The 8,776-nt window shown below is 41.4% G+C and overlaps 1 pseudogene; it reads left to right on the plus strand.

Annotated features, from left to right (window-relative positions):
- The first annotated feature begins 2,687 nt into the window (after nt 1–2,687).
- Nucleotides 2,688–3,863, plus strand: LOC132284459 (ribonucleoside-diphosphate reductase small chain-like; annotated as a pseudogene).
- The last annotated feature ends 4,913 nt before the right edge of the window (nt 3,864–8,776 follow it).

Consider the following 8,776-nt stretch of genomic DNA (forward strand, 5'->3'; position numbering starts at 1 on the left):
GGTAATTCCTAATGAGGCCTCCCTAAATAAGTAATTATCATAGAACTGAATACTTTTACCATGAGGCATAAGATAAAAATAAAAAAAATTGTGTTTGTGTATCCCATCTGTTGTAGCCAAAAGAAACATTCAATCAATAAGATGTATGTTATCACCCATATACTTAAAGCAATATGACTGACTAAATAAATGTGAAGTATCTCAATGCCTACGTATAGAATTATTGATATTCAAATTGCACTGATGCCATAATATCAAATTTTATGAGTCAAACAATGAAACTAGGAGAGTGATTGAGCAAAAAGGAAAGCAAGTGTATCCAAATTCAGCATGGTATCATATTGGGGGTGACTGACAATGGGAGCACTTGTTAACTGAGGAAAATTGGGTAAAGGTTTGGAAACAAGAACAAACAAGCTGGTTACTAGACTATCTTAAATAGGGAAGAATGTGGCGTATTTAAAAATAAGAAATAATGGATTACTATGAAAATGTTATGAATTGAGTGAGTAGAAAATATCAGAGTTAAGAGTCAACGTGTGAGGGGATATTAAGAGTACTACCCATTCGAGATGATAAAGCAAACTTAGGTGGTATGGACACCTACAATGTAGATTTTAATAACCAACAATGTTTTGCATTCTAACACTTCAAAGATGTAGTCAAGCCTATATAATATAGTCCACAGCACTGTTGCATCAATACTCCCACACAAGACCATTTTCAAAAAAGATTTAACATAATCTGTAATGCAAAATATTCAGTAACAAGTGATGACCCATACAATCAGAGCAATGGGATAATGGCTTCTAAAAGCGAGCTCAACAATTATAACAAGAGAAAAAGAATACAAACACAGCTCCAATATTCGAAGAACAATAAACAAAACATGGGGAAAACCAGCACTCTATTGCCATTGGCACTCCATAAAAGTTGTTTGGGACTCCATAAAAATTTGTTTGGTTAGCAGGATTCTGAAATGCAAACGTAAAGCACAATTTTCTCATACTACACAATAAATTCCTAGCACTCTGGAAATTTATTTGGGGAAGATGCTAATTCTTTCTTTTTTTTTCAACATCCCTTCCCTGCTATCCTCTTCAACATTCAAATTAAAATCCTAGCAAAAGCGTCGAACAAGAGAAGGATGGTTTTTACAGACCATACTTCCTCAAAGAGTACCATAACATTTTTACACTCTTTTAATCATTATCAGCAAATGGAACTACACCAAGAGCAAATTACGCCTCAAGTACAAAGATTAGCAAGGTTTCTTTGAGTTAGATTCACAAATTCGTCACAGATGGAGCAAAAGTGCCTTACATTCGACCTCTACATGTAATTTTCAATTGAAGTATGTATAAAGCTAACACAGTCTGATCAAAAACGAAACGAAACATTAACATCACTTCAGACCTGAAACTGAATAGAATATCTATAATGCTAGAAAACATGTATGAATATCTACCCCATTTTCCAAAGCCGCGGTGCCTTCGTTTTTCTCACACGCTGCAGTGACCAACAAAATAAATATTCATGAAAATTCATCAAAATACATCAAATTAGAGATTACTACAAAAATTAAAATTACGTTTATCACAAATGATGTATTATTGTTTATATATACCAAGGACATTTCAGTTTATCACAAATGATGTATCATGTATGGAACTGTTGACCATGTTTATATGACAGAGAGACGCACACACGCGATCAATATTTTCCCTTATAAAATTACGAAATGCACATGCATTGTTACTTTCTAAAATTACGAACTTAGTTGAAAGATATTTGAAAATTTAAAGGGCTTGTTCCATTTAAAAATTACCAAATACATATGTATTGTTCCGGTGGTATGTAAATGGAGCTTTGAAATTGGAATTATAATTTGTAAAATTGAAAAAAAGCAATTGAGTAATTTGGGAGATCCTAAAGATGAAATATGGGCATCTAGGACAGATGGAATATTTGTAACTGTGAAGTACTAAATTTTAAATCTATAAACAAATGCCCCCACACCACCACCAGAATTGTCGTCCATCAATGGCTTGGGCTGCCCTAAGTTTAGGGAATCTGTAGGTGAGTCATTTTTGCTATCGGGTATGTATATATTGTCATACAATAAAATTGATTTTCATGCATGAGAGGTTTTTTTTTTCTTCTTTTTCTGTTAGGTTAACCAACAAGTCTCAGATTTCTTACATTCTTCTGTTGAGTTTGTGGCTCAAAATTTGTGTAGAAAAATAGTTTCTTTTTTCTTTTTGGAAGATTGATACTCCCTCCGTCTCAAAATAAGTGTTATACTTTTCTTTTTTGTCTGTTCTAAAATAAGTGTTCACTTTTCTTTTTCAAACAATATATTTCGCATCATTTCAAAAATGTTATTTGAGTTTAAATTTCAAACTTGAATATTCAAAATTTAAAAGGACAAGTTAGTAATTTTTTAGACGAACAATATATGTCTCATATGTCTCCTTAAAAATTATTACTCTCCATAAATGATACTTATATTGGAATGAATAGAATATTTGTAAAGAAGAAGACAAGTTAAAAGAATACTTGTCCAATTTATAAATTGGATTTGAAGAAAAAGGCACGTTAAAAATACTTGTCCAATCATAAATTGGATTTGAAAACTCTATAAATAGATGGGCACCAAAGAGAGCCTTCCAGTTCTTTCTCCCGCAAGCTTCGTCCCCAAAATTTTCGAATTCCCCGCCAATCTTTTAAAACCACTCATACCCTAGATAACCACTCATCTTCTTCAATCCCAAACATCAACAATCAATTTGTCTGCAAAACCCCCCAATTTCTTCTACATTTAACGCAAGATGCCTTCGATTCCAACCGAGCCCCTTCTGGCCCCAAATATTCTACCCAGAGATCTCGAAAATGAACAAGAAGGCCGAGGCCTCTTTCTGGACCGCCGAGGAAGTCGACCTCTCCAGCGACGTCCGCCCCTGGGACGAGACCCTAACCCCAGACGAGAAGCACTTCATCACCCACGTTCTCGCCTTCTTCACCGCCTCCGACGGCATCGTCCTGGAGAATCTCGCCGAAAGATTCATGGAGGAGGTCCAGGTCGCAGAGGCTAAGGATTTCTACGCCTTCCAGATTTCCATCGAGAAAATCCACTCCAAAATGTACAGTCTCCTGCTCGAGTCCTACATCAAAGACTCGGCCGAGAAGAACCGACTCTTCCACGAGATGGACACCATCCCTTGTGTGCAAAAGAAGGCCAATTGGGCCCTTAGATGGATCGACGGCTCGGAATCGTTCGCCGAGAGAATCATCGCCTTCGCGTGCGTCAAGGGCATCTTCTTCTCCGGCAGCTTCTGTGCGATCTTCTGGCTGAAAAAGCGCGGGTTGATGCCGGGACTCACCTTCTCGAACGAGTTGATCTCCCGAGACGAGGGGCTGCACTGTGACTTCGCGTGTTTGCTGTACGAGTTGCTGACTCAGAAGCTGAGCGAGGAGCGAGTCAGGGGAATCGTGTCAGAGGCGGTGGAGATAGAGAGGGAGTTCGTGTGCGACGAGTTGCCGTGCGCTCTGGTGGGAATGAACGGTGATCTGATGAGCCAGTACATCAAGTATGTGGCTGATAGGCTGTTGGGTGCGCTAGGGTACGGCAATATGTACAATGCTCAGAACCCGTTTGATTGGATGGAGCTGATCAGTCTTCCACGAGAGGTAATCTTTGAGATACTATAAATGTTTCCGGTTAAAACTTTGCTGAGATTGAGGTGCGTGTCTAAGCTAAGGTGCTCAATAATCAATGATCCCTATTTTGCTCATTGGCACCACGTTAACTCTCATAGTCGCACCGATGGCATAAACATTCTATTTGGTGGGCTAACCGAACTCTACTCGGATATGTGAACGGGTTGATCTGTATCGACGACCAGATATGGAACCTTAGCACACGAGAATGCATAGACATTCCACACATGACCATTATCGCTGACTTTAAGCTACGTGCATTATTCGTTACATTGACGTCTGTTTGGGATTACTTCTTAGGGTTTGATCGTGCTGATATGAAATACAAAGTCCTTGGCCGATGCCATACTAGTGAGTTGAGATCCGCAACAGAAGAAAGCAATTCGGAAGATTGGGATGAAGCAGGAGAATGGACTGAGTACAAGATTTTGACCCTAGGCACCAACTCCTGGAGAGATCTCGACTATTCTTGCCTACTTCAATTGGTTGAAAGGCCTTCTAACACTTGTTGCGTAGCTGGTGTTATGGGAAAGAAATTGTGTTAGTAGCTTTTGAAGTGGGACTCGAGAAGTTCCGAGTCATGCCTCTCCCACGAGTCATTGATTGTACCCCGTATTTACTACAAGTGGGAGAATATTTTGGTGTGATCGATGACAGATTTACCACTATTTGGATATTGAAAGACTACAAAAAAACAATTGTGGAATAGTCAAAGTCTCATGGGGATGTATGAGAACGAGGAGGGGCCACTCGTGTATGAAATTATACCAATTGGTACCATCCATACGAATGAAATTTTACTCCTTATACATGACAAAAATGGACGGAACATATTCTACTATTGTGGAGGGAAAAATCTCCCTTTAATAAGAGCAGTCCACGTCATCATAAATATAACTTTATCTTCAATAAAATTCAAAGCTCATCTCGTCAGAAGCCCAAGTTGAGTTGGTCATTAGCCCAAAACTACTGTTATCTAACTACCAGCTTTACTAAAGCCCGAATCAAGATGCCAGCAATCATGTAGACCAAGTTAAATGCGGCCCAAATCCATTTAAAGAAGGAGCCGGTCCTGCAAGGAAAAGGAGTTTCCAAAAGAAGCAAGTTCTGTGTAAGGAAAATCTAATAAGGGAAGAATTATAAAGAGGAAAGAATTCTATTTGTAAAGAGATTGATATATGAAAAGAATTAGAGGACAAGCAACGCGAGTCCTACCATAATTCTTCTAACTTTTGTATATAAATAGAGGCCTATACCTCCAATAAAGGTATCAAGCAATTCCACGTCTCTCTACACATTGTTCTTGTTTGTTTTTATTGTTTATTGAGTGAGTTGTTTAATTTCTCAATCATTATTGGTTGAGCGAAATTTTGCACTTACACTTTGGCGCTGTCTGTGGGAATCGTGTGCAAATATATTCCCATTCTTGTTTTTGTTTCACAAGTGAATCCTGCGTGAAGAGTTTCTACAACAGTTTGACGTACTTCGTCAGGCAAACGAAGCAAGCGTGGCTCAGATCGCCTTGCTTCAATAGCAGAATAACACTCTGCAAACGACGCTGGCTCAGCTGGCACCACCGCCACCAGTGGGTGATATAGTAGCACCCCCTAGTCAGAATATTCATCCGATTACTGGACTTTCGCCTGATGGGATTCCACCTAATGGGGCACAACCCAATGAGGCTCAGCCGAATGAGGTTCAGCAACAACGGAAGGCAAGATCTGAGGCTGCGGCTTTAGACAATGTCCCTCGTCTCACGCAGGATGAGCAAGTCGAATCCAGCCATAAGTTTACGGTGTGGTCCAATGGAATCCCAGACGGTGCAGGTGTTCAGGATGCCTTTGACGAGAAGAGACTCTTGAAGATTCAGACACCTGCCGAGATGGTTAGAGAACACAAAAATTCCTTGGTCAAAACTCCTTTCACTGACGATGTGTATCTGGTTGAGAGGCTCAAGAAATTTACCATGCCTTCTTTCACCCAGTTTGATGGAACAGGGAATTCTTCTCGGTACCTAGATCATTACACTCAAAAGATGGTTTTGGATGATCGAAATGACCCTTGGATATGCAGAGTTTTCCTACCAATTTGACAGGAGCAACATTAGAGTGGTTTAGGAATAGACCGCATAAGTCCATCCTGGATTACGTAACTCTATGCACCATGTTTCTGGCACAGTATTGCGGAAATAAGAAGCAAAAGAAGAGCATTGCCAGCCTCTTCACCGTAAGGCAAAAAAGGGGGGAAACATTGCAGGATTTTTTGTCGAGATTTAACATGGAGACATCAGAAATAGCGGATTGTCATCCCGCGACTGCTATAGAGACATTTAAACTAGCGATGATTCAGGTGACGAAGTTCCACACTTCTTTAGTCAAGTATTCTCCTCCCGACATGCAGACTCTAAATGCCAAGGCCCAGATCTACATTCGGCTTGAGGAAAATATAGCCCACCGAGCGCAGCACGCCACCCTCGTGACAGTGGAAAACAAGCCTCGAGAAAGAATTCCAACTCTAAAGATTCAAAAAAGCCAACGTTCTTTAACGCCGGTCACCCAGGCACCTGAAAAAAGGCAAAGGGTAGAAGAAGGATTTACACCTCTCCGAACTACCTTGGCTCGGCTCTTCCAAGAGAATAAGACGAAGTTCACAACTCCGCAGCCAATAAAGCAACCCCTGGAGCAAAGGGACAAAAGCAAGCATTGCGCTTATCATCGAGATTATGGGCATTCAACTAATGATTGCAGATCCCTCAGGCGACAGGTGGAGAATATGATCGCCAGAGGTGAGTTGACGGATTACCTCATGACAAAGGAGTATGCAAAGCCCCGCGAGGTCTATCCCCGCAAAGTAGAAGGTACGCAAGTAAAAGTCATCCGTGCAATACATGGCAGGTCTGAAGATGATCAAGAGTCCGAGGAGGTGTACAGATCCAGACTGAGGGCGACTCACAAGCTCAGGAAGATATCCTCGGTCAATGTTATCAATTCGGGTAGCATCAGTATTGGATTTGAAGATGGCGACCTATCCAGAGTGCAACTCCCCCACGAGGATCCATTGGTCATCAGTCTTTTAGTGGCCAATTGTATGATCAGGAGGGTTTTGGTAGATCCAGGAAGTAGCGCCAACATAATCGCAAAGATAGTCTTTAATCAGTTAGAAATCCCGTCATCGTCTATTCGACCTACCTCCAGCCCGTTGATGGGATTCGATGGCACAAGAGTAGATCCCCTTGAAGTAATAGACTTGTCCGTAACAGCGGCGAAGAGGACTCTGAAGGAGAACTTTGTTTTAACAGAGATCCATCCTTCTTACAATCTTATCATGGGAAGAGGCTGGATACATCGGATGAGAGGAGTTCCATCCATCCTTCACCAGGTGATGCGGTGCTTATCTCTGGACGGGAAAGAAGTAATTAATCTATGGGGCGATCAAGTCGCAGCGAAGGAATGCTATATGTTGACACAAGTTGAGGCGAAGAGGGTGTCGACTCAACAGCAACCAGGTGTGGTTTCCAAAACTGGACCCAAATAGCAATTACAGAGCCCTCTGCCCAAGTATCTTAAGGAAAAGGAGGAAGAGGAAATTGCGAAGCCCACCGAGGAGACCCTCGAAGCCGTGGAAGTTATCCTTGGCGACCCTCAGAAGGTTACTTATCTAGGCTCTTCTTCCACGTCTGAAGAAAATGAGGCATTAATTGATGTTATCCGGAGCAATGCAGATGCCTTTACGTGGGATCATTCGGACATGGTAGGGATCGATCCCTTAGTTTCCTGCTATAGTCTGAAGGTGGATCCGGAGTTCAAACCGGTTAAACAGAAACACCGAAGGTTTGCCCCTGAACGCAATCACATTATAGCTGAAGAAGTGAGCAAATTGTTGCAAGCAGGTTTCATTCGAGAAGTGCAATATCCACAGTGGCTGTCGAACGTGGTAGTCGTACAAAAGAAGAAGGGAAAATGGAGGGTTTGTGTAGACTATACCAACCTCAATAAAGCCTGCCCTAAAGATAGCTACCCTCTGCCCAACATAGACCAGATGGTTGATGCTACCACCGGCTACGAGAGGCTGACATTCCTAGATGCATACTCGGGATACAATCAAATTTTTATGAACCCCGAAGATGAAGAAAAAACAGCTTTTATTACAGAAAAGGGGACTTATTGTTACAGGGTTATGCCCTTCGGACTGAAGAATGCTGGAGTTACTTATCAACGCCTTGTCAACAAGATATTCGATAATCTGCTGGGAAAGACAGTTGAAGCATATATAGATGACATGGTGGTTAAAAGTGTGAAGAAAGAAGATCATCCGAAGCATCTACAGGAAGTCTTCAATACCTTGAAAAAGTACAACATGAAGCTGAATCCATCCAAGTGCTCCTTCGCAGTATCATCAGGTCAATTCCCCGGGCACATAGTGAATAAAAGAGGGATAGAGATAAGTCTGGCTCAGGCTAAGGCCCTCATCCAGAATCAGGAACCAAAAAATCGCAGGGAGGCGCAGGTTCTTACTGGTCGGATCGCAGCCCTCAACCAGTTTATATCTCGATTGTCAGATAAGTGCAAACCATTCTTCGATGCTATACGATCTAAGAATAAAGATATAAGGGGACCTCAGTAGCAGGAGGCCCTCAGTCGGTTGAAAGGTTACATGGCCGAACCACCAATTCTATCCTTTCCAAAACCCGGGTAGGTTCTTATTATGTATTTGGCAATTTCTAATATAGCGACAAGTGCAGCATTGATTAAAGAGGAAGGAAAGAAGCAATATCCAGTCTTCTACACAAGTAAGACCATGACAGATGTGGAGACGCGATATAGTAAAGCATAAAAAGTCATCTTAGCTTTGATCTATGCCAAAAGGAAGCTTCGGCATTATTTTAAATCTCATAGCATTGTGGTACTCACCAACTATCCTATACGGGGTATACTCTTTAAGCCCGATTTATCTGGGACAATTACCAAGTGGGCTATCGAGCTTAGTTCCTTCGACATAACTTATGAGCCAAGAGTGTCACACAAAGGATAAGCCGTAGCAGACTTTCTTCTCGAGT

The sequence above is a fragment of the Cornus florida genome, unplaced genomic scaffold (assembly GCF_030987335.1).
Source record: "Cornus florida cultivar Cherokee Brave unplaced genomic scaffold, ASM3098733v1 CherokeeBrave_3.0.0_Hap2_Chr11, whole genome shotgun sequence".
Classification (NCBI taxonomy): Eukaryota; Viridiplantae; Streptophyta; class Magnoliopsida; order Cornales; family Cornaceae; genus Cornus; species Cornus florida.